The sequence below is a fragment of the Ranitomeya variabilis genome, chromosome 5 (assembly GCF_051348905.1).
Source record: "Ranitomeya variabilis isolate aRanVar5 chromosome 5, aRanVar5.hap1, whole genome shotgun sequence".
Lineage (NCBI taxonomy): Eukaryota > Metazoa > Chordata > Amphibia > Anura > Dendrobatidae > Ranitomeya > Ranitomeya variabilis.
The window spans coordinates 188,965,880-188,993,657 of NC_135236.1; positions in this window are offsets into that span (position 1 = coordinate 188,965,880).

Genomic DNA, 27,778 nt, shown 5'->3' on the forward strand with positions numbered 1-27,778 from the left:
AAAGTCCATATAATAGTTTTGGTTTGCCCGCTTGGGTTAGAGTCCAGCTTCTTAGTCCTTAAGCAAAAAACACACAATCCTGGACTATCTGCACACCTCCACACACAGACCACGTGTTAGACAAACAGGCCCCATTTTGCAAAGTGAACGTCACCCAGGGGTGGAGATATGGTGAACAGCCATCCTGCCCAACTCTTTGGCTATTCACAAATAAACGTGGCCCTGTCATGGCTGATTAACCCCTCTTAGTACTATGTGTGCTAGAGCATTAATCCAGGTTTACATCACAGGGGATAACCACCTCCGTGATACATATCTCCAATCCACTGTGTCTGGCAGGCACCTTACAATATATAAAGCAACATTTATTGGGCCAAATACATTACGAAGTCATGTATTTGGTACATTACATTTTTCTCTTTACTCTATTGGAGCGCCCCCAGACGCAGGGCCGCGGGGTACTCGGTACCGGGCCTCTCGGTCTCAGTTCTGGGGTTGTCACGGTGGCTAGACCCGGTCCGTGACCCTGCTAAGGGGCGTCCAATGAAAGATGTGATGATGGTGCGTGGTGCAGGTCGCGATGAATTACGAGGACACAGGGTTGCAGTCTCTTTACCTCTTTACTGAAGGCTTCAGGATCCTCAATCCAGAGTACTGCTAACAGGGCTGGCTGAGACCGGCCGGTCCGAAGGCACATCCAGAGATTCCTTTGCAGGTGGAAATCAGTGCCTACCTTCTAGCGCCTGTGTGTTGTAGTACCTCTGTTATGGACCTGGTGGTTAGGAGCACCCGGAATGACCTGATGGTTAAAACTGAAAACCTGGGACAAGCTCTGAGGAGGTGGTAACTCTACTGACCGCAATCCCTAATCCTATCACACACACTAGAAATAGCTGTGGAGCGTGCCTAACTCTCCCTAGCTAACTACCCCTAAAGATAGAAATAGCAGCCTACCTTGCCTCAGAGAAATTCCCCAAAGTAAAGGTAGCCCCCACAAATATTGACTGTGAGTTAAGAGGGAAGTGACAAACACAGGAATGAAACAGATTTTAGCAAAGGGGGCCGAATCTTCACTAGATAGACAGAGGATAGGAAAGGGAACTATGCGGTCGGTATTAAAAACTACAAAAACCACGCAGAGTGTGCAAAAAGACCTCCACACCGACTCACGGTGTGGAGGTGCAGCTCTGCACCCCCAGAGCTTCCAGCTAGCAAGGAAATATCATAATAGCAAGCTGGACTAGAAACATAGCATGTACTGAGAAATATATTCCAAAACCAATGAACAGCAAATGAACTAGCAGGGACTTAGCTTCTGCTGGAGTAGACAGGTCATCTGAGAAATCCAAGAAAGATCTGAACCAGTACTTGACAGCTGGCATGAACTAACGACCTGAGCAGAGTTAAATAGGGAAGCCAGCAGAAGCAATAAGCAAGGGCAGCTGAGAAAGCCAACCTCAAAGATCAGCAGTTCCACTCAAAGCCACCAGAGGGTGTCCAAGGACCGAACTCACCAAAGTACCATTCACGACCACAGGAGGGAGTCCGAGAACGGAATTCACAACAGTACCCCCCCCTTGAGGAGGGGTCACCGAACCCTCAGCAGAGCCCCCAGGCCGATCAGGACGAGCCAAATGAAAGGCACGAACCAAATCGGCAGCGTGGACATCGGAGGCAACAACCCAGGAATTATCCTCCTGACCATAACCCTTCCATTTAACCAGATACTGAAGCTTCCGTCTCGAAATACGAGAATCCAAAATCTTCTCCACCACATACTCCAACTCCCCCTCAACCAACACCGGAGCAGGAGGATCAACGGAAGGAACCATAGGCGCCACATATCTCCACAACAATGACCTATGGAACACATTATGGATGGCAAAAGAAGCTGGAAGGACCAAACGAAACGACACAGGATTGATAATTTCAGAAATCTTATAAGGACCAATGAAACGAGGCTTAAACTTAGGAGAAGAAACCTTCATAGGGACATAACGAGAAGACAACCAAACCAAATCCCCAACACGAAGTCGGGGACCAACACAGCGACGGCGGTTAGCAAAACGTTGCGCCTTCTCCTGAGACAACGTCAAATTGTCCACCACGTGAGTCCAAATTTGCTGTAACCTGTCCACCACAGAATCCACACCAGGACAGTCAGAAGGCTCAACCTGCCCTGAAGAAAAACGAGGATGAAAACCAGAATTACAAAAAAAAGGTGAAACCAAAGTGGCCGAACTAGCCCGATTATTAAGGGCGAACTCGGCCAATGGCAAGAAGGTCACCCAATCATCCTGATCAGCAGAAACAAAGCATCTCAGATAGGTTTCCAAGGTCTGATTGGTTCGTTCGGTTTGGCCATTTGTCTGAGGATGGAACGCTGAAGAAAAAGACAAATCAATGCCCATCTTAGCACAAAAGGACCGCCAAAACCTAGAAACAAACTGGGAACCTCTGTCAGACACAATGTTCTCTGGAATGCCATGCAAACGAACCACATGCTGAAAAAATAATGGAACCAAGTCAGAGGAGGAAGGCAATTTAGGCAAGGGTACCAAATGGACCATCTTAGAAAACCGATCACAAACCACCCAGATGACGGACATCCTTTGAGAGACAGGAAGATCAGAAATAAAATCCATGGAAATATGCGTCCAGGGCCTCTTCGGGACAGGCAAAGGCAAAAGCAACCCACTGGCACGAGAACAGCAAGGCTTGGCCCGAGCACAAGTCCCACAGGACTGCACAAAAGAACGCACATCCCGTGACAAGGAAGGCCACCAAAAGGACCTAGCAACCAAGTCTCTGGTGCCAAAAATCCCAGGATGACCAGCCAATACAGAACAATGAACCTCAGAAATAACTTTACTAGTCCATCTATCAGGGACAAACAGTTTGTCCACTGGACAGCGGTCAGGTCTATCAGCCTGAAACTCCTGCAGCACCCGCCGCAAATCAGGGGAAATGGCAGACAGAATCACCCCCTCTTTGAGAATACCAGCCGGCTCAGGGACTCCCGGAGAATCAGGTAAAAAAATTCCTAGAAAGGGCATCAGCCTTCACATTCTTAGATCCCGGAAGGTATGAGACCACAAAATCGAACCGGGAGAAAAACAGCGACCATCGAGCCTGTCTAGGATTCAACCGCTTGGCAGACTCGAGGTAAGTCAGATTCTTGTGATCAGTCAAGACCACCACGCGGTGTTTGGCTCCCTCAAGCCAATGTCGCCACTCCTCGAATGCCCACTTCATAGCCAACAACTCCCGATTGCCGACATCATAATTACGCTCAGCAGGTGAAAACTTTCTAGAAAAGAAAGCACATGGCTTCATCAAAGAGCCATCAGAACTTCTCTGAGACAAAACAGCCCCTGCCCCAATCTCAGAAGCATCAACCTCGACCTGAAAAGGGAGCGAAACATCTGGCTGACGCAACACAGGGGCCGAAGTAAAGCGACGTTTAAGCTCCTGAAAAGCCTCAACGGCCGCAGGGGACCAATTCACCACATCAGCGCCTTTCTTCATCAAATCAGTCAAAGGCTTAACCACACTAGAAAAATTAGCGATGAAGCGACGGTAAAAATTAGCAAAGTCCATAAACTTCTGAAGACTCTTCACAGATGTAGGTTGAGTCCAATCATAAATGGCCTGAACTTTAACAGGGTCCATCTCGATAGTAGAAGGGGAAAAAATGAAGCCCAAAAAGGAAACCTTCTGAACTCCAAAGAGGCATTTAGACCCCTTCACAAACAACGCATTAGCACGAAGGACCTGGAATATCATCCTGACCTGCCTCACATGAGACTCCCAATCATCCGAAAAGACCAAAATATCATCCAAATATACAATCATGAACCTATCCAGATACTTCCGGAAGATGTCGTGCATAAAGGACTGAAACACAGATGGAGCATTAGAAAGCCCGAATGGCATCACCAGGTACTCAAAATGGCCCTCGGGCATATTAAATGCTGTTTTCCATTCATCGCCCTGTTTAATAAGCACAAGATTATACGCCCCTCGAAGGTCAATCTTGGTAAACCAACTAGCCCCCTTAATCCGAGCAAACAAATCAGACAGCAGAGGCAAAGGGTACTGAAATTTGACCGTGATTTTATTGAGAAGGCGGTAATCTATACAGGGTCTCAGAGAGCCATCCTTCTTGGCCACAAAAAAGAACCCTGCTCCCAACGGTGATGAAGACGGGTGAATATGCCCTTTCTCCAAGGACTCCTTTACATAACTCCGCATAGCGGCATGTTCTGGCACAGATAAATTGAAAAGTCGGCCCTTAGGGAACTTACTACCAGGAATCAAATTAATAGCGCAATCACAGTCCCTATGAGGCTGTAGGGCACTGGACTTGGGCTCATCAAATACATCCTGGTAATCCGACAAAAACTCAGGGACTTCAGAAGGAGTGTAAGAAGAAATTGACATCAAAGGAACATCACTATGTATCCCTTGACAACCCCAACTAGACACAGACATTGATTTCCAATCCAGTACTGGATTATGAACCTGTAACCATGGCAAACCCAACACGACAACATCATGCAAATTATGCAACACCAAAAAGCGAATATTTTCCTGATGTGCGGGAGCCATGCACATGGTCAGCTGAGTCCAGTACTGAGGTTTATTCTTGGCCAATGGCGTAGCATCAATCCCCCTTAAGGGAATAGGACTCTGCAAAGGCTCCAAGGAAAAACCACAGCGCCTTGCAAACTCCAAGTCCATCAAGTTCAGGGCAGCGCCCGAATCCACAAATGCCATAACAGAATAGGATGACAATGAGCAAATCAGAGTAACAGACAAGAGAAATTTAGGCTGTACAGTACTAACGGTGACAGACCCAGCGAACCTTCTAGTGCGCTTAGGACAATCAGAGATAGCATGAGAGGAGTCACCACAGTAAAAACACAGCCAATTCTGACATCTGTGTTCTTGTCGTTCAGCTCTGGTCAGAGTCCTATCACATTGCATAGGCTCAGGCCTCTGCTCAGAGGACACCGCCAAATGGTGCACAACTTTGCGCTCGCGCAAACTCCGATCAATCTGAATGGCCAAAGACATTGATTCATTCAGACCAGCAGGCGTGGGAAACCCCACCGTAACATCTTTAAGGGCTTCAGAAAGACCCTTTCTGAAAATTGCTGCCAGGGCACACTCATTCCATTGTGTAAGCACAGACCACTTTCTAAACTTCTGGCAATATACTTCTGCTTCATCCTGACCCTGACATAGAGTCAGCAAGATCTTTTCTGCCTGATCCACAGAATTTGGTTCGTCATAAAGCAATCCAAGCGCCAGGAAAAATGCATCTACATTAAGCAATGCAGGATTTCCTGGCTGAAGGGAGAATGCCCAGTCTTGCGGGTCGCCACGCAACAAAGAAATAATAATCTTTACTTGCTGAATGGGGTCACCAGAGGAGCGGGGTTTCAGAGCAAGAAACAGTCTGCAATTATTTTTGAAATTCCGAAATTTAGATCTATCCCCAGAAAACAAATCAGGAATTGGAATTCTAGGCTCTAACATCGGATTCTGAACTACATAATCTTGAATACTTTGTACCCTTGCAGTGAGTTGATTCACACAAGAGGACAAACCATGAATATCCATATCTACACCTGAGTCCTGAACCACCCAGAGGCTAAGGGGAAAAGAAAGACAAAACAAGCTGCAAAGAAAAAAAAATTGACTCAGAACTTCTCTTATCCCTCTTTTGAGATGCATTAACACTTTGTGGGCCAGCTGTACTATTATGGACCTGGTTGTTAGGAGCACCCGGAATGACCTGATGGTTAAAACGGAAAACCTGGGACAAGCTCTGAGGAGGTGGTAACTCTACTGACCGCAATCCCTAATCCTATCACACACACTAGAAATAGCTGTGGAGCGTGCCTAACTCTCCCTAGATGCCTCTTCACAGCCTAAGAGCTAACTACCCCTAAAGATAGAAATAGCAGCCTACCTTGCCTCAGAGAAATTCCCCAAAGTAAAGGTAGCCCCCACAAATATTGACTGTGAGTTAAGAGGGAAGTGACAAACACAGGAATGAAACAGATTTTAGCAAAGGAGGATGAATCTTCACTAGATAGACAGAGAATAGGAAAGGGAACTATGCGGTCGGTATTAAAAACTACAAAAACCACGCAGAGTGTGAAAAAAGACCTCCACACTGACTCACGGTGTGGAGGTGCAGCTCTGCACCCCCAGAGCTTCCAGCTAGCAAGGAAATATCATAATAGCAAGCTGGACTAGAAACATAGCATGTACTGAGAAATATATTCAAAAACCAATGAACAGCAAATGAACTAGCAGGGACTTAGCGTCTGCTGGAGTAGACAGGTCATCTGAGAAATCCAAGAAAGATCTGAACCAGTACTGAGACATTGACAGCTGGCATGAACTAACGACCTGAGCAGAGTTAAATAGGGAAGCCAGCAGAAGCAATAAGCAAGGGCAGCTGAGAAAGCCAACCTCAAAGATCAGCAGTTCCACTCAAAGCCACCAGAGGGTGTCCAAGGACCGAACTCACCAAAGTACCATTCACGACCACAGGAGGGAGCCCGAGAACGGAATTCACAACATACCTCCCTGCTGAGCACCACAGGATAGTCCTCACAACTGTTGTGTCTGTTTTTGATGTTCTTCTTTCTCACAACTCGTATCTATTCTGATGTTCTTCTTCGTCCCCCAGATGATATGGATAGGATGAACCCGTATGACGGGTAGGCCTGGAGTTCTTCCGGGACCCTAGCGTCGCCCCTCTCCCACAATTGCCCCCTATGTCTGCTTAGGTGATTTAGGTAAGATAGCCAACCTAAAATTAACTGTCCTGCCGCTGTTTGAAGTATTGCTTGGAGCCTAATACTTCCTCGGCGTTCCGGCCACCGGCTACGCGCCTCAGTAGGATGTTGCCTCGATCTTACGGCACGACTCCTACTGGCTTTATTTCCTTTTTGCTGCGATCTTGTTTCTCACTTCTCCACAGTAAACCTCGCTTCTTTTCCTTTCTTAGGGTACCGCCGCGTTCGAGTGCAGGCGCGGCTCCGTAACGTTCTGTTCCCTAGGCCACTGTCAGGATCCCACCCCTGACAGAGACCCCCCTGAATCTTCCCCTCAACACCCTCTGCCACAGGATGTTGCCTGGTTCCAACCCAGTCAGCTTCTGACTAACTTCCTATCCAGCCCCCAGTTTTACCAGATTGTGAGGAGTGGCCTAATACATAGAACCCTTTGCTCCCCCTGGTGGCCAGAATGTGAAGTGTAAAGTGTGACTGTGATACCTGGTCAGGTGAACTCCTTAAGTGCCATCAGACGTACCATCACTCCCCTTAGCGGCGGAGCATCAGTACTGCAACGACCAGGACTCTGGGGTGCCGCACTACCCCCCGGTTAAATCCAGTACTCCCGGACTGGGAAGAAAACAACAATACATGTCAGCAAAAGACATACAAATTTTGAAATGCAATGAACAAGTAAATATAACAGTGCTTCCCTTTATGGGAGGTGAGGACTCTTGAACGTTACAAACAAAACATGGTTAAATATTTTAAATAACATACTATAAATAACTTCTATTACCCAGCCGGTATTCTACTAAGTGCAAATTCTGAACAATAATTTAACTTTGCCTTTAAGGACGTATAAGCTGAACCCACTAAAGGCTTACTATAAAACTCTAAAATATAAATTAACTTTTTCTTTATTTTTCTCTTCTAAGTGCTACATTTTCTTTTTACTCTCTGATTCTTCATATGCAGGACCGCCCGTCTATCTGCCCAGGCCTACTGCCTCTTTTCTTAGTACAGGATCACTGAGCCATCTCTCTATGGCTCCCAGGAGGACTCACTCACTAACCCCTACGGGTTTACTTCCAGTTCTCAATCTCTAGCAACATTATCAAACATTCTCTATAACTGTCTAGCTAACTACATATTACTCCTATGTAAAACATTATTACCATCTATTTTCTTTTAAGACAACATTATACTTCAAGTGCAACTAGGGAACGTTCCCTTTAAGAGGGAACCAAGTCTCTTTGAGGTAATGCAGACTCTCTCTATCTGCAAGTCCAGTTAAGGCAAGAGCTTCCATGCTGTGCTCAGGAACAGTCTCTTCACAAAGCTCTCCTTTTTGTAAAACCAGTAAGGGGCACCTTTAAGAAGGTGCGAACTATTTACAATACAGTTTGTGAACCATTCACCGTCCATGATTCGGTAGTCTTTGTAACATTGTGGAACAAAAGCAAAAAGGAAAACAAAAGCAAAAATGAAAAACAATAGGGATCCCGGGTAAACAAAGGGATCCCCTTAAGAATAACCCAGGTCGGGAATTAGCAGCGAAAAGCAGGGAAACAAACAGTTAACTATTTACATACTCGTGGTTCCGAGGTTCATCCTTACAGGAGGTTACACTGCATCAGCTGGTGGCGGACACTCTCCGGCCGGTAAGGCTGCGGTCCTCTGTCTTCGGCGGATGCAGGATCGGTATCATTGGTTGGTCTCCCAGACGCAGTCAGATCACCTGGTGTCTGGATTCGAATGTCAGCTGTGGCTGCAAGTTAAGTAGCGGCGATAATACACACCGTGGCGACAGTAGTGGCGTTGGTCAAATCCGGGTTAGTCGTAGTCGGGACAACAGGTGACGCTACTGCCGGCTCGCATCGTTGGACGTCTCGAGCGCACCACCTCTGCGCACTCCGGTGGCGAGTGTAGGTCACCTGGTCCCCTTTACATGGTAGCTGCTTGTCACATCTATTGCGGAACGGGGTTTTCACATTGTAGCTGGTAAAGAAGATTTCAGTCAGCAGTCCCGGTTCTTGTATAGAGCCCCAACCCCGTTTCGGGTGAAAGGCTAGTACAGTCCCCTGCCTTACCGAGTTCCTCCTGTTGTGTTCAGTCTTTGGTCTTTGTACTTTTGGTGGGTCATTTGGTTCTGTCTCTTTTTGGTTTTGCCATTGTAGAATTAAGCATTGCTTATACTGTTCCCAGGTGAGCGCAGCAATGCTGAAGCCCTCCTGCCTGGCCCCGTCCGGCCCGATCCGTGGGGTATCCCACTGGAAGAGCACCCCCTCTGAGCTCACGTCTAGTGGTTTCCCCATCGTCGTTGGTAACGGAGGCACCAGCTTCTCCATCGCGCCTGGGGTTAGCACTACCAGCTCAGCGGTGAAAACTCGGTTATTGTCAGGCTGGGGAGCGGTCACGGGAGTAGGGTCGGTCGGGGGAGCAGGGACGCTTTCCATACCTGCGTCTGATGTGATTCCACCGATGTCGATCCGTTCCGTTGACAAGGATGTTGGAATCGGCTGCAGCCCGGACCACGGTTCCTCCAGGGCGGCCTCCTGGCACAGCTCCGACTTCCATTGCTTCGCATCGGCTGGCTCCATATTCGGGATAGGCTGGCTTGGCTCCGCCGCCTGTAGCTCCAAGAGGTCCGATTCCTCCAGCTGCGGTGGGTTCGGGTCCGTCTCCGGTGCGCGAGGACAGGCCGGGATCACTTCGCCGTCGCTCTGGGACTCGCTGGTCGCCATCCCTGCTCCGGGATCTTCGGTGACACATGCACGTTGCCCCTCCATTTTCTGAGGGCCTAGCATCTTCTTCCTCTCATTCCCGCCATTGCAAATCAGGGGGCGGTTCTCCTCTGCTTCTGGGCAGGTCGTCATCTCGCAGCAGTAGTCGGAGGGGGCGGTCGCCACTTTTGGCGCCACGTTGATAGTCTCCTCCCATGGCACGCCCTTCTTCCTCTGCGCTCCCCGTGGCGCTGCAATGGCGGCGGTTTTGGCGGGAACTTTTGGCGGCAAGTGGCAATTCACAGTCTTTGCAATAAATCACAGTTCAAGCACAATTCAGACACAGTTCCAAGGCACACATGACCTGAATCTTCAGGCTTAAGTAGATCCTGTTCATGACGCCAAGTTGGAGCACCCCCAGACGCAGGGCCGCGGGGTACTCGGTACCGGGCCTCTCGGTCTCAGTTCTGGGGTTGTCACGGTGGCTAGACCCAGTCCGTGACCCTGCTAAGGGGCATCCAGTGAAAGATGTGATGATGGTGCGTGGTGCAGGTCGCGATGAATAACGAGGACACAGGGTTGCAGTCTCTTTACCTCTTTACTGAAGGCTTCAGGATCCTCAATCCAGAGTACTCCTAAGAGGGCTGGCTGAGACCGGCCGGTCCGAAGGCACATCCAGAGATTCCTTTGCAGGTTGAAATCAGTGCCTACCTTCTAGCGCCTGTGTGTTGTAGTACCTCCCTGCTGAGCACCACGGGATAGTCCTCACAACTGTTGTGTCTGTTTCTCAGGTTCTTCTTTCTCACAACTCGTATCTATTCTGATGTTCTTCTCCGTCCCCCAGATGATATGGATAGGACGCACCCGTATGACGGGTAGGCCTGGAGTTCTTCCGGGACCCTAGCGTCGCCCCTCTCCCACAATTGCCCCCTATGTCTGCTTAGGTGATTTAGGTGAGACAGCCAACCTAAAATAAACTGTCCTGCCGCTGTTTGAAGTATTGCTTGGAGCCTAATACTTCCTCGGCGTTCCGGCTACGCGCCTCAGTAGGATGTTGCCTCGATCTTACGGCACGACTCCTACTGGCTTTATCTCCTTTTTGCTGCGATCTCGTTTCTCACTTCTCCACAGTAAACCTTGCTTCTTTTCCTTTCTTAGGATACCGCCGCATTCGAGTGCAGGCGCGGCTCCGTAACGTTCTGTTCTGTTCGCTAGGCCACTGTCAGGATCCCACCCCTGACAGAGACCCCCCTGAATCTTCCCCCGCAACACCCTCTGCCACAGGATGTTGCCTGGTTCCAACCCAGTCAGCTTCTGACTAACTTCCTATCCAGCCCCCAGTTTTACCAGATTGTGAGGAGTGGCCTAATACATAGAACCCTTTGCTCCCCCTGGTGGCCAGAATGTGAAGTGTAAAGTGTGACTGTGATACCTGATCAGGTGAACTCCTTAAGTGCCATCAGACGTACCATCACTCCCCTTAGCGGCGGAGCGTCAGTACTGCAACGACCAGGACTCTGGGGCGCCGCCACACTATCGCCCGTTTGGACTTTATTTTCTTTGTGTTCTTGTTGTTACCTGGTGGGGTTCTTTGGCTTTTGGACTTTGCATCTGGCTGATGGTAGAATGCTGCTAGCCTTTCCAATAAACAAAGGAGAGATAAATGTGTCAATTTACACTAAATACATATCAGAAGTAATGTGGCGACTCTGAAAAAAAAATGTTTACTCATGTGTTCTGGCAGTTTAAATAATTTGTTTTCTAATTCATTTAATCTTCCAACATATGAACTTTGAAATTACATAGTTACATAGTACGGTTGAAAATTACATCCATTAACTTAATCCAAGAGAAGGGAAAGGATAAATGGAATAGATTATAGTTATTCATAATGCATGACCCAGTCTTCCCTAAAAGCAGGTCATGTGTGCAAATTGTAAAGTGCTGGGGAATATGTTAGTGCTATATAAAAAAAAATAAAGATTATTATTATTCCATCCTTATCCCAATTGTATCAATATACTGAAGAAGAGTATTTCACATGTTATTATTATTCCATCCTTATCCTAAATGTATCAATATACTGAAGAAGAGTATTTCACATGTTCACAAGTATTTCTAATATTTTCTTTAAAAAAAAGAAACGTCAAAGCGTTTTTAAAACCATTGTTGGTTCCTGCTTTAATCAGCTTGTTATGACTGCCAACTCACATTCAAACAGGTAATGTACAAGGCAGGAAGACAAATACCTGAACCTGACAGGTCCCTGTTCAGACTAGAAAAAGCCCTTCACTGACTCTTGTCTATTTGACCACAGACGTTGGCACCCTAAGGTAATGCAATGGTGCCACCACTCGACAACGGCTTACCCTGAATGTCTTTAGTAGCACACACAAAACAACTGCAACCAACACAAACTACAGGACAGTGAATGAATCCAACAAAGAATATCACTAACAGGAAACACCAGAAGGGGAAGGTATTTAAAACTGCACCCGAAATGTAATAGGACAGAGAAACAGAGTAAATGAAAAACACCAGACACCCAATACTAACAGAGACAAAGAACTAAAACACCCAAAGGAAAGTTGTATCTGTGGGGGTTCAGTGGAGAGAGACGCCGACCACAGAATCAAGGGATCAAATCCAGAAACATCACACAGCTCCTGTGGTAAATTGTTCCACAGTAGAATAGTTATCATCGTAAAGAAGCTTGTCTCTTCCGGATTTTGAACATTTGTTTTTCTTTAGAAGGAGGAAATAATGTCTTGAAGGGTTTTGCAGATTGAAATATTTTATGCTGCGACTTCGTCCCAAAAATTTGAATTTGAAATTTTGCTGCAAAGCCTCAAATTGCCTGGAAAATACTTTTCTCCAAGGACTGTAAATAACTCATTTTGAGCTTTTAATGAAAACACAGCTTTAGTAATGTCCAAGTGACATCAACATATCTTGTTCGGTGTAAATGAATAATAGCCAAGGGTAAGTGGATAACTGGTAACCAATAGCTTAGTTATCAACAGACTGCAGTATAAGGGACCGATTCATTAAAACAAGGGATTTCAAAAGGGACCAAAGACACCAAATCGAAGGCAAGGTAGGTATAAAAAATTAAGATGACATAAGATCTACTAGCTGATGATTTATGCAAAAAATGTATACTAAGCTGCTCCACCAAATGTCAAGGTATACCAATATAGAGCAGTCTTAACTGATGTATGTAATCCCTATCTGATGTATTTAAAAACCTGATCATCTGTATATTACCTGTATGAGCATGGTTCAGAGAGGAAATGTCCATGTGGACAAGCCGAATGGAACAGCTTTTGTGCAGAGAGCCCACAAGTAGTGGTGGATAACTCCCTAGTCTTGTAGACACAAGAAAACAATTATGGAAACAGAAACACATGGGCTAGTTGCACAGTGAACAAATCTGTAGGAACATGTTCACACACCACCAAGAAACTTGAAGACACAAAAGAGCACAGTAAAACCAAAAAAACTCAGTTGAAGAAAAATCCCAGTAATCAGCAAGTGCTAGTAAAAAGATGTAAAAACAGGGTATTTGGTTGATACTTTTTTTGGGCTATCTGCACAAAAGCGGTTCCATTCAGCATATCCACATGGATATTCCCTCTCTGAACCCTGCTCATACAGGTAATATACAGATGATCAAGTTTTTAAATACATCAGATAGGGATTGCATACTACAGTTAGGACTGCTCTATATGGGTATACCTTGACGTTTGGTGGAGCAGCTTAGTATACATTTTTTGCAAAAAACGTATCAACCAAATACCCTGTTTTTTACATCTTTTTACTAGCACTTGCTGATTACTGTGACTTTTCTTCAACGGAGTGTTTTTGGTTTTACTGTGCTCTTTTGTGTTTGGCTGATAATTTAGCATTAATAGTATTATAACCAAATAATCGGTGTTGAAAGAGATGGTGCCAAAACCTATTTGATTAATTGAGGATGATCAGTTTACTACAATTAGTAACTAAAAATGCACTAGGTTCACTTACCCTACGTTCACACTTGCGTACCGGGGCTTTGCGGAGGGCTGCGTACTTCCTCCATTAAGCTCCTGTTGTGAATTTGGATTCTGGGCTCCCCCGGTGGCCGCTTGTGGAATTGGACTTGTCATCCTCTTTCCTGTTTCACCTGATTCCATCAGTAGTGGGTGTCGCTATTTAAGCTCATTTCTCTGGTGGTTTCTTGCCGGTCATCAATGTTATCTGATGCCTCTCAGTGCTTGTTCCTGCTTCTAGACAACTACTGATAAGTTGGACTTTTGTCCATGTTTTGTTTTGCCTATTTGTTCCAGTTCGCAGCTGAAGTTTTGTTACTGTGTCTGGAAAGCTCTCGTCGATCAGGGATTGCTACTCTGGCGTTATGAGTTAATGCCAGAGTTTAAGGTAATCTCTGGATGGTGTTTTGTTAGTATTTTTCTGCTGACCATGAAAGTATACTATCTGTCTTCTGCTATCTAGTAAGCGGACCTCAAATTTGCTAAGACTATTTTCCTGCTGCGTTTGTTGTTTCATCTGAACTCACCGTCATTATATGTGGGGGGCTACTGTCTTCTTTGGAATATTTCTCTAGAGGTGAGCCAGGTCTTATATTTCCCTCTGCTAGCTATTTAGGTCTTAGGCCAGAGCTGGGCATCTAGCGATAAATAGGAAATGCTACCTGGCTATTTCTAGTTGCGCGGCAGGCTTAGTTCATGGTCAGTATAGTTCCATCTTCCGAGAGCTTGTCCCTCTATAGGCTTGCTATGATCTCTGCCTGCAGAGATCATGACAGTTTGACCGGACACTAAAGTGTTAAAGACCCAGGTTGAGAAAGGAGAGTTATAAGAAGTCTGCTGGAATTTTTTTTTTTTTTTTTTTTTTTTTTTTTTTTTTCCTCCAGTCTGCCTTGCTGCAGTCTTTTTTCTCTCTCTCCTCCTAATCTCTGTATGCTCTGTGTGCACCTGACAATAATGGATCTCCAGAGTGTAACTGCGGGTTTGAATAATCTCATCACGAAAGTACAAAATTTACAAGATTTTGTAGTACATGCTCCGGTATCTGAGCCGAGAATTCCTTTGCCGGAGTTCTTCACAGGGAATAGAGCTAGCTTCCAGAATTTCCGAAATAATTGTAAGCTTTATTTGTCCCTGAAGTCTCGTTCAGCTGGAGACCCTGCTCAGCAGGTTAGGATTGTGATTTCCTTGCTCAGGGGTGACCCTCAAGATTGGGCCTTCTCATTGCCAGCAGGGGATCCTGCGTTACGCGATGTGGATGCGTTTTTTCTGGCCTTGGGCTTGCTTTATGAGGAACCTCATTTGGAACTTCAGGCAGAAAAAACTTTGATGGCACTATCTCAGGGGCAAGACGAAGCTGAAGTTTTCTGCCAAAAATTCCGTAAATGGTCTGTGCTTACTCAGTGGAATGAGTGCGCCTTGGCGGCAACTTTCAGAGAAGGTCTCTCTGATGCCGTTAAGGATGTTATGGTGGGGTTCCCTTTGCCTGCAGGTCTGAATGAGTCCATGACAATGGCTATTCAGATTGATAGGCGTCTGCGGGAGCGCAAACCGATGCACCATCTGGCGGTGTCTATGGAAAAGACGCCAGAAAGTATGCAGTGTGATAGAATTCTGTCCAGGAGCGAGCGACAGAATTTTAGACGGAAGAATGGATTGTGTTTCTATTGTGGGGATTCTACTCATGTTATATCGGCATGCTCTAGGCGTACAAAGAAGCTTGATAAGTCTGTTTCCATTGGCACCATTCAGTCTAAGTTTATTTTGTCTGTAACCCTGATTTGCTCTTTGTCATCCATTGCCACGGACGCCTATGTTGACTCTGGCGCCGCTCTGAGTCTTATGGATTGGTCCTTTGCCAATCGTTGTGGTTTTGATTTAGAGCCTTTGGAGACTCTTATTCCTCTGAAGGGGATTGACTCCACCCCATTGGCTAATAATAAACCACAATACTGGACACAAGTAACCATGCGTATCAATCCGGATCACCAGGAGATTATTCGTTTCCTGGTGCTGTATAATTTACATGACGATTTGGTACTGGGATTGCCATGGTTGCAGTCTCACAACCCAGTCTTGGACTGGAGAGCTATGTCTGTGTTGAGCTGGGGATGTAAGGGTATTCATGGGGACGTACCTTTGGTTTCTATTTCGTCGTCCATTCCCTCTGAAGTCCCTGAGTTCCTCTCTGATTATCAAGACGTCTTTGACGAACCCAAGCTTGGGTCGTTACCTCCGCACCGTGAGTGCGATTGTGCCATAGATTTGATACCGGGTTGTAAATATCCAAAGGGTCGTTTGTTTAATTTGTCTGTGCCGGAACATGCTGCTATGCGGGAATATATAAAGGAGTCTTTGGAAAAGGGACATATTCGTCCATCTTCTTCTCCCTTGGGAGCTGGGTTTTTCTTTGTCTCAAAAAAAGACGGCTCTTTGAGACCATGTATTGATTATCGGCTTCTGAATAAGATCACTGTTAAGTATCAATACCCATTGCCATTGCTTACTGATTTGTTTGCTCGTATAGAGGGTGCTAAGTGGTTCTCTAAAATTGATCTTCGTGGGGCGTATAATTTGGTGCGGATCAGGCAGGGGGATGAGTGGAAGACCGCATTTAATACGCCCGAGGGCCACTTTGAGTATTTGGTCATGCCTTTTGGTCTTTCTAATGCCCCTTCAGTTTTCCAGTCTTTTATGCATGATATTTTCCGCGATTTTCTGGATAAATTTATGATAATATATCTGGATGATATTCTGATTTTTTCTGATGACTGGGACTCTCATGTCCAGCAGGTCAGGAGAGTTTTTCAGGTTCTGCGGTCTAATTCTTTATGTGTGAAGGGGTCTAAGTGCGTTTTTGGGGTCCAGAAAATTTCCTTTTTGGGGTATATTTTTTCTCCCTCTTCCATTGAGATGGATCCCGTCAAGGTGCAAGCTATTTGTGACTGGACTCAGCCCTCCTCTCTTAAGGGTCTTCAGAGATTTTTGGGCTTTGCCAACTTTTACCGCCGATTTATTGCTGGTTTTTCGGATGTCGTTAAACCACTGACTGATTTGACCAGACAGGGCGCTGATGTTGCTAATTGGTCCCCTCATGCTGTAGAGGCCTTTCAGGAGCTTAAGCGCCGTTTTGCCTCTGCCCCTGTGTTGCGTCAGCCTGATGTGAATCTGCCTTTTCAGGTTGAGGTTGACGCTTCGGAGATCGGAGCTGGGGCAGTGTTGTCGCAGAAAGGTTCCGACTGCTCCGTCATTAGGCCTTGTGCCTTCTTTTCTCGCAAATTTTCGCCCGCAGAGCGGAATTATGATGTTGGGAATCGGGAGCTTTTGGCCATGAAGTGGGCGTTTGAGGAGTGGCGCCATTGGCTCGAGGGGGCTAGGCATCAGGTGGTGGTATTGACTGACCACAAAAATTTGATTTATCTTGAGACTGCCAGACGCCTGAATCCTAGACAGGCGCGCTGGTCTTTATTTTTTTCTCGCTTTAATTTTGTGGTGTCATACCTACCGGGTTCTAAGAATGTTAAGGCAGATGCCCTTTCTAGGAGTTTTGACCCGGACTCTCCTGGTAATTCTGAACCCACAGGTATCCTTAGGGAGGGAGTAATTTTGTCGGCCGTTTCTCCTGATCTGCGGCGGTCCTTGCAAGAGTTTCAGGCGGATAGACCGGATCGTTGTCCGCCTGATAGACTGTTTGTTCCGGATGATTGGACCAGCAGAGTCATCTCTGAGGTACATTCTTCTGCATTGGCAGGTCATCCCGGAATTTTTGGTACCAGGGATTTGGTGGCAAGATCCTTCTGGTGGCCTTCTCTGTCACGAGATGTGCGAGTCTTTGTGCAGTCATGTGACGTTTGTGCTCGGGCCAAGTCTTGTAGTTCTCGGGCTAGCGGACTGCTGTTGCCCTTGCCTATTCCTAAGAGGCCTTGGACACACATCTCGATGGATTTTATTTCAGATCTGCCTGTTTCCCAGAAGATGTCTGTCATCTGGGTGGTCTGTGACCGTTTCTCTAAAATGGTCCATTTGGTTCCTCTGCCCAAGTTGCCTTCTTCTTCTGAGTTGGTTCCTCTGTTTTTTCAGAATGTTGTCCGATTGCACGGTATTCCTGAGAATATTGTTTCTGACAGAGGTACCCAATTTGTGTCTAGATTTTGGCGGGCATTCTGTGCTAGGATGGGCATAGATTTGTCTTTTTCATCTGCTTTTCACCCTCAGACTAATGGCCAGACCGAGCGGACTAATCAGACCCTTGAGACATATCTGAGGTGTTTTGTCTCTGCTGACCAGGATGATTGGGTTGCTTTTTTGCCATTGGCAGAGTTCGCCCTCAATAATCGGGCCAGTTCTTCCACCTTGGTGTCCCCGTTTTTCTGTAATTCGGGGTTTCACCCTCGATTTTCCTCCGGTCAGGTGGAATCCTCGGATTGTCCTGGAGTGGATGCGGTGGTGGAGAGATTGCATCACATCTGGGGGCAGGTTATGGACAATTTGAAGTTGTCACAGGAGAGGACTCAGCGTTTTACCAACCGTCATCGTCGTGTTGGTTCTCGGCTTTGTGTTGGAGATTTAGTGTGGCTGTCTTCTCGTTTTGTCCCTATGAGGGTCTCTTCTCCTAAGTTTAAACCTCGGTTCATCGGCCCTTATAGAATATTGGAGATTCTTAATCCTGTTTCTTTCCGTTTGGACCTCCCTGCGTCCTTTTCCATTCATAACGTTTTTCATCGGTCGTTATTGCGCAGGTATGAGGTACCTGTTGTACCTTCTGTTGAGCCTCCTGCTCCGGTGTTGGTTGAGGGTGAGTTGGAGTACGTTGTGGAGAAAATTTTGGACTCTCGTGTTTCCAGACGGAAACTCCAGTATCTGGTCAACTGGAAGGGTTACGGCCAGGAGGATAATTCTTGGGTCAATGCATCTGATGTTCATGCTTCTGATCTTGTTCGTGCCTTCCATAGGGCTCATCCTGGTCGCCCTGGTGGATCTGGTGAGGGTTCGGTGCCCCCTCCTTGAGGGGGGGGTACTGTTGTGAATTTGGATTCTGGGCTCCCCCGGTGGCCGCTTGTGGAATTGGACTTGTCATCCTCTTTCCTGTTTCACCTGATTCCATCAGTAGTGGGTGTCGCTATTTAAGCTCATTTCTCTGGTGGTTTCTTGCCGGTCATCAATGTTATCTGATGCCTCTCAGTGCTTGTTCCTGCTTCTAGACAACTACTGATAAGTTGGACTTTTGTCCATGTTTTGTTTTGCCTATTTGTTCCAGTTCGCAGCTGAAGTTTTGTTACTGTGTCTGGAAAGCTCTCGTCGATCAGGGATTGCTACTCTGGCGTTATGAGTTAATGCCAGAGTTTAAGGTAATCTCTGGATGGTGTTTTGTTAGTATTTTTCTGCTGACCATGAAAGTATACTATCTGTCTTCTGCTATCTAGTAAGCGGACCTCAAATTTGCTAAGACTATTTTCCTGCTGCGTTTGTTGTTTCATCTGAACTCACCGTCATTATATGTGGGGGGCTACTGTCTTCTTTGGAATATTTCTCTAGAGGTGAGCCAGGTCTTATATTTCCCTCTGCTAGCTATTTAGGTCTTAGGCCAGAGCTGGGCATCTAGCGATAAATAGGAAATGCTACCTGGCTATTTCTAGTTGCGCGGCAGGCTTAGTTCATGGTCAGTATAGTTCCATCTTCCGAGAGCTTGTCCCTCTATAGGCTTGCTATGATCTCTGCCTGCAGAGATCATGACAAGCTCCGCCCCTTCCACACTTCTTCAGTTTAAGTCCACCTACTTCTGCATGCGTCCTGCATACCTATCTTTAACATTGGGTATGCAGGACATGCGGATGTATGCAGATGCGCTGTTTTGACGTGCCCACTGACCGCACTGGAACGCAACTTGTGCTTTGTGTGGAAGGCGGGACCGTCAAAACGGCGCATCCGCATGTCCTGCGTACCCAATGTTAAAGATAGGTACGCAGGATGCATGCAGAAGTAGGCAGTCCTAAACCGAAGAAGTGTGGAAGTGGCCGGAGCTTAACAGAGGAAGTATGCTGCCCTCCGCAAAGCCCCGGTACGCTAGTGTGAACCCAGCCTTATAGAGAGAAGTAGAATCAGTATATACTGTATGTACTCACAAGGAAAATTCCCAATATCTCAAAACTATAACAAACTATTTAATATGATTGAAATATAAACTGCAATTGCAATAAATAGAAAACATTTGTACAGATACCAAACTAAGTTGATTGTAATGTGCTATTCAGTGATTGAATATGAGGTTCAAGTCCAAAAAACAAGAATGCATTATTCAAACACTAAATGCACAATTATCAGGCAACTAGATGGTGGCCCGATTCTAACGCATCGGGTATTCTAGAATATGTATGCGTAGTGTATAGCACAGCCCACGTAGTATATTGCACAACCACGCAGTACATTGCGCAGCCCACGCAGTACATTGCGCAGCCCACGCAGTACATTGCGCAGCCAACGCAGTACATTGCGCAGCCAAGCAGTACATTGCGCAGCCCACGCAGTACATTGCGCAGTCCACGTAGTGCATTGCGCAGCCCACGTAGTACATAGCGCAGCCTACGTAGTATATTGCGCAGCCCACATTGTATATTGCGCAGCCCACGTAGTACATTGCGCAGCCCACGTAGTACATTGCGCAGCCCACATAGTACATTGCGCAGCCCACATAGTACATTGCGCAGCCCACGTTGTACATTGCGCAGCCCACATTGTACATTGTGCAGCCCACGTAGTATATTGCGCAGCCCACGTAGTATATTGCGCAGCCCACGTAGTATATTGCGCAGCCCACGTAGTATATTGCGCAGCCCACATTGTAAATTGCGCAGCCCACGTTGTATATTGCGCAGCCCACGTAGTATATTGCGCAGCCCACGTTGTATATTGCGCAGCCCACGTAGTATATTGCGCAGCCCACATATATTGCGCAGCCCACGTTGTACATTGCGCAGCCCACGTTGTATATTGCGCAGCCCACGTTGTGTATTGCGCAGCCCACGTTGTATATTGCGCAGCCCACATTGTCTATTGCGCAGCCCACGTTGTATATTACGCAGCCCACGTTGTATATTGCACAGCCCACATTGTATATTGCGCAGCCCACGTATATAGCAATGTGGGCATGATATCCCTGTTAAAAAAAAATAATAATTAAAATAAAAAATAGTTATATACTCACCTTCCGTTGGCGCCTGGATCCAGGAAGCGGTTACCGACGCTTGGGATCCACCGAAGCTCCGCCGGCCGCGAGACCGCTAAGTCTTCTGGGTAATTTCGCAATGCATCGCCGGGAACGGAAGATGGCGGCCGGCGCGAGCAGCTCGGCGGACTACAGAGGGTGAGTATAGCAGGTTTTTTGTTTTTTTTATTATTTTGAACATTACATTTTTTTACTATTAATGCCGCATAGGCAGCATCAATAGTAAAAAAATTGGGGACACACAGGGTTAATAGAAGCAAATCAGCGACTTGGATTCCATGACAGACAGAGGCCGCGACCAATGAATATCCGTGACAGACAGACAGACAGAAGGACAGAAAGACGGATGTGACCCTTAGACAATTATATAGTAGATTGGCATTGTTGATGAATATTTTTATTACTACTGTGCTGTCGGTCAATCCAAAAGGCTAATAAACCTGAATATTTAAGAAAGTAAAAGTGAAGTTTTGTCTTACATTGGAAGATATCTATGTGTGCAGAGTTATTGGGCAAGTATTAGTGTGCAGAATTATTAAGAAACTAAATGAACAAGATAAATGAACCAATCTTAATTGTTTGTTTTCATCTGTATTGCTGGTTTCACACGTCAGTACCAGAAAAACCACTGCTGGAGAGATCCAAGTCTGTGTGTATATTCTGTGTGTCATCCGTGTGCCATCCTTGTGTCCGTTTGTAATCTACATGTGTCATCCGTGTGGATACATACCTGAGACAATTTTTGGGGTCTGGAATTAAAGGGTTTGGCCTTTAATTAAAGGCTTAGATGTGGAAAAGATGTGCTAATGTATTAATTAACATGTAAAATCATGATAAATACACTGAAAAAGGCCATGTAGCCTTTGGCTTCTGTGTTAGTGGTCCTTTGTTTGGCTAAATATGTCTATTTTCAATGAGGCATTGTTTTGTTTCTATTGACTTATGCTATGTCGCGTTGATGCTCTGATAAAAAAACTGCATGGGTTCCCCTTTATTCTTGATAACCAGCCAGGCAAAGCTGACAGCTGGGGGCTGCAATCCTCAGCTGTCAGTTTTAGCAAGGTTGGTTATCAAAAATAGAGGGATCCCCACGCTGTTTTTTTAATTATTTAAATAATTTTAAAAAAGCATGGGGTCCCTGACAACTGGGGTCTGGTATTCTCTATTCTCGGGCTGGTAAGAAGCCATGGATATTGACCCCCAGCCAAAAAATAGCAGCCCGCAGTCTCCCAAAAAAGGAACGTCCATTAGGTGTGCCAATTCTGGCACTTTGCCCGGCTCTTCCCACTTGCCCTGTAGCACTGCTGAATGAGCTGCTGCAAGTGCAGCATCAGTGACGACATTGAGGTTACTGTTGGTCACTGAGGCTGCGTTCCCAGCTGGGCCAATAAACTGTGGTGACTTCTCCCTCCGGTGATACCACCGGTAGCACAGTGAGAAAAAGTCTCATGTGCAGAGGTGCGTTCACTGGGAGAATTTCACTGTGGTCAATTTGAACTGCGGTGAACTCACCTCTGCACCGTGATACTTTTTCTCACGGTGCTCAGATTCACCGCAGTTCATTGGGCCCGGCTGTGAATGCAGCCTCAGTGCTCACTGAAGCTGCGCTTGCAGCAGCTCATTCATCAGTGGTTCTCAGCTTGAACGGTTGCACATTGGCATCATCCAGGTTGAAAACTATTTATCCCCAGACATGGATTACAGTGTGGGACAGAATGTCGGACAGGTGAGGGATATTGCTGTTTTTAATTTTATTACAGGAGATGAGGTATTCAATGGAATGGCGTTAGGTGTGCATAACTGTTTGCTATTTTTAAATAAAAAGGAGAAGTGGGTTTTATTTTTATTTCAAATAAAAGACTTTATACTTGCTGTGTCTTTATTTACAATAGAACTATAGGATTAGTAATGGATAGATGTCTTATAGATGCCTCTCCATTACTAAGCCGTAGGCTTGATGTCACAAATGACAATACAATACAAAGGTGACATCAACCCCACAAATATGAACCCCACTTGTCACCGCTACTGGGTACAGTGGAAAGAGCCGGGCAAAGCGCCAGAATTAGTTCATCGAATAAGTGCGCCTTTTTTGGGACAGCTGCGGGCTGCTATTTTTAATCTGGGGTTGGGGGGGCAATATCAATGGCTCCTTACCAGCCTGAGAATACCATCCCCCAGCTGTCAGCTTTAGCAAGGCTGGTTGTCAAAAATGGGGGGACCCCACTCCATTTTTTTTAAATATTTATTTAAATAATTTAAAACAGTGTGGGGACCCCTATATACTTGATAACCAGCCTTGCTAAAGCTGACCACTGATGGTTGCAGCCCCCAGCTGTCAGTTTTGACTGGCTGGTTATCAAAAATACAAAGGAGCCAACACCATTTTTTCAAAAAATTATTTATTTAGAGCGCAGGAGCTGTCTGATGAACACTTCCATCAGCCACCACCTGCTCTCACTCTTAATAGCGGCAACAGTAGTCCCATCAGCCGACGCCAGTGACCTGAGGTAAACTTTTTACCTCTGATCACAGTTGCGGGCACATGCTGTCATTTGACAGCGCGGGAACTGCGGCTGTCTGACCGCGGTAATGATTTTACCGCTGATCAGAAGCAGTGTTTGCCTTGCTATCATGCACATGACAGTATGACAAATACTCAGTGTTCAGGGGGCTGAACCCAAACAGTAACATGGACTTCCTGGTGAAGTCTGTGTTCCGTGTCCGTGCCTGAACAATAGGTGGATGCCGAACTTTACTGTTCAGATTTGCCCATCTCTATACCCGGGTTGAAGAAATACAGGTTCTTGTGTAATCAGTATTATAAGTTTGCAGCTAATGTTCTGCTTGTGCTTCTGGGCAGGACTGTAGGCAGTCTTATCTTTCTGCTGTAAGCCAGAGAAACCAAAGAAAGACCTGCCCACTCCCCATATTGTGTCTGTACCTGTCACTTCCTTGCTCCCCAAATTATTTTCCTCAAATCAAACGTTTCATTACACGAAATCTCACCCAGGCCCGTTGCACTAAAAACACCCATCACAGTAAATCTCCCCATGCAGTAAATACCCCCTACACACAGTGAATACCCCTCTCACACAGACACAGTGAATACCACACACACACACACACTTAATACCACGCCACACACACAGTGAATACCCCTCTCACACACACAGTAAATACCCCCCCACATACACAGTGAATACCCCTCTCACACAAACACAGTGAATACCACACACACATAATAAATACCCCCCCATACACACAGCAAATCCCTCTCACACACACAGTAAATACCACATACACAGTAAATACTCCCCACACAGTAAATACCCCCCTCACACAAACACAGTAAACACACACACACACAGAAAATACCCCCTTCAGACACACTAAATACCCCCTCACACACATACAGTAAATACCCCCATGGACACACACCGTAAATACCCCCCTCACACACACAGTACATATCCCACACACACACAGATTATACCCCCCTCTACACACATAAACACAGTAATTACCCCTATCCACAAACACTCAGTAATTAGGCTAGGTTCAGATTGCGTTATAGGCAGTCCATTAGACGGACTGCATTACACCGCGGCATAACGCGGTGTAACGCAGTCCGTTAATGCCGCCATTAAGCCCTATGTCGGACGCATTGCTAGCGCACGCCCAAAATGGGCGTGCGCTAGCGATGTGCCGTCATTGAGTGACGGACCCTGGGATGCAGGCTGCAGCGTTTCCGGGTCTGTCACCACTAGCGCAGATAGAGCATGTGCTAGCTCTATCTGCGCTAGTGCAATCACATTTCGGCACTTGCGTTAATGCAGCCCGTTTAATGCATGTGTTGAACCAGCTGCATTAACGCAATGTGAACCTAGCCTTATCCCCCCAGCAAATACCCCCCACACACTAAATACACCACCACCACCCATAAACACCACCCAGTAAATACCCCCCTCCTATCTTCGATGTCTTCAGCTCCACAGGAGCACTTACCACCCATCTGCGCCTCTGGGTGCCAGCGAGTGACATCAGCAGGGTGATCACATGACATGATCACACTTGCTAACGTCGCTCTGACCCGGCGGGCAGAGCTTCAATTGTACTCACGTCTGTTAGATGCGAGTACTGTTGAGCACTAGGAGTCGGTGCGCTGCAGCTTCCTTGTGCCAGCTGTCAATTTGACTGCCAGCTCAGAGAACTGCCAGCTCCCTGTCCAGAGGGGGCGACAGAATGCAGCCGCCGGGAGGAGACACTTTGGACTGCCGCATTACGCAGCCCGATTGCGCCCCCCGATGGCAGCGCCCGTGGCACATTCCCCGGCTGCCCCCCCCCCCCAGTTACGCCTCTGTTCCTGGTATAGAAGTAAGGCTCACTGGCCTGTAATTTCCTGGATCCATCTTCTTTCCTTTTTTGAACATTTGTCCTTCTCCATTCTTCTGGGACTTTTGACCTGAGACTCTGATAAAAATCGGATATGTCTCTGTGATTTTATGTAGATCGATCGGTTCGTGAAAATATGCAAACGTGTGAATAGTACCATAGATTGTAATTAGTACAAGTTATGTCTTTGAAAAACACGCATGGAACTTTTATGTGAAAAACTGAAGTCTGAATGAGGCTTAAAACTCAGGGTTGGACACACCGCCAATGCAGCCGGTGCAACTGCACTGGGGACCAGAGGTGGAGGGGGCCCCTGTAGTCAGGGGCGTACTGGCCATAGCGGCAGAGTACGCAGCTGCGAGGGGCCACTCAGTCAAGATTACAGGCGGGAGAGGGGCCCGGTGTTATGCAGCATCGGGCCCCCCTCACTCCCTCCCGTAATCAAGTGGATACAGAGAGCTTGGGAGACAACGATGCGCAGAGTGCAGGGATTCAAAATAGGGGTGTGTCATGCAGGGAGATATGCTGGCCAATGAACGCTTTCCCCACCTGACTGATGAGAGCGCTCACTGGCTACCACCTCTGTCCTCCTGCATGGTGGGTCCCAATGTGAGTATTCACCTGTAGTCAGGGGAAATCCTCCCAATAAAAAAGTGCAAAAAGACAATGTATAAAAATATATATTTATTGAAAATAATACAAAGTATAGCAAAATAATATGTTCACAAAATAGCTGATAAATAGGAGCACAATATAATATGATAGGACACCCAAATAATATATTAAAAATATATATAATAGCCTATATTCCAATATGATATATCATAGCACTATTCATAAAATTACACCTATAAAAATTAAAATGATTTGATAAATATAACAACACTGCTCTAGAAAGTGCCTGGTGCAAAATAAAATTGTGCAAAAAATTGCAAAAATTAATGATGTGCAATAATGCAGCTAAAATCAAGACATCTCTAGAGGCACTATATGCAAAAATAAAGTGTAACAACCACAGTAAAAATATAAATATGTAAAGATTAATCCAACTTTATGTGGTGTAATAATACTACAAAAGTACAATAGTGCAAAAAAATGATTTTGTGCAAAAAAGATTTTTGTTAATGCAACAATGCAAAAAAAGTGTGCAACAATGTGAATGAAAATATAATATGTGCAAAAATTGCAATAGCGCTGTCATCTAATATTAAGTCAGAATAGCAAAACACACAACAATATAATCTGTGTGCAATTATAACACAAATATACATATATAACTAAAGTGGAATAGTGCTACCAGAGCTGTAATAACATTTACCAATACAGCAATGTTGCTGAGAGGTGCAAAAATCCGCAATATACATACAAAGTGCAGGTGTAAAAGTGCCAGTAAGAAAATATCACATTGACCCAATAGAGTAGGAAATAATTACATTAAGGGCTCCTCATACCTCTATGTGCTCCAAATCCCTATGTGCGTTTCGGCGCTTGCCTTCTTCCGGGGGACGTATACACTGACACAAAGAGGGTAAGTTTATATAGGGTACTAATCAGCACTAAGTTTCCCAGCGCCTCTTTTTCTCATCTTTTAGGATACATCGGGGGCTTATCTACAGCATTACAGAATGCTGTAGATAAGCCCCTGATGCTGGTGGGCTTAGCTCATCTTCCATTTTGGGGGTGACAAGTTCCCTTTAAAGTTTTACTTACCTAAGAACGTTTCGCTGGAAAATCTACTTTTTTCTATGGGGCAATGAGAAATGTACGTCTAGAGGAAATAAGGTTTAATCATCATCATCATCACAGACAGCAACTTTTTACTGCAGAGCCTCATTCACTTGTTCGTATTGCACGTATGTGTTGTATCTTTTTTTTTCCATGGATACAATATGTAAACATTATAATCTATATTGCTATTCACATGTCCGTTTGTTTCTGGCTATGGGTCCAGGAAAAACACACAAAGCACGTGGACGACATCGGTGTGCCATCCGTGTGTTGTCCATATTTAACATTGCAAAGTATGGGAGAAGGTTTATAATTTATTTATTTATCCATCCATGAAAAACACTGATAACACTGATGGTGAAAACGGACAAACTGATGATCCCTGGTACCATTTTTTTCACGTACATGTTTAAACACAGACATGTGAATGAGGACTAAGAGTAGCGAGACTATGGCTCTTCTCTGTCACGTGATCTTGTAATGGTTGATTCACTATAAAAAGTTCAGGGAGAATACCTTTCTTGAAAAATATATCAGGTTATGGGAACTAGATTTTGTGATGGGCTATTAATGCAGTGAATTAGTCTGAATGCCGTATGTGGAGTCGGGAAGTAATGGCTTCTTATGGATCAACATGATCGTGTATAGGTCGAACTTGATATACTTCTGTATACTTTCAACTTTAAAAACTTCGAAACTATGACAATGTGTGTATAGGATCCATAAACAGGGCTGCAGTTAGACAAAGTGGGGTCCTTAGCAAAAGTTTAAAGTGGGGCCCAAATGCTAACATTTCGCACCATCACACAGAAACATTTCAGCTGTATTTACAGGCGCTGAGTCCAGGCCGCTAAATGAGCATGATCCACGATATTGAAGTTG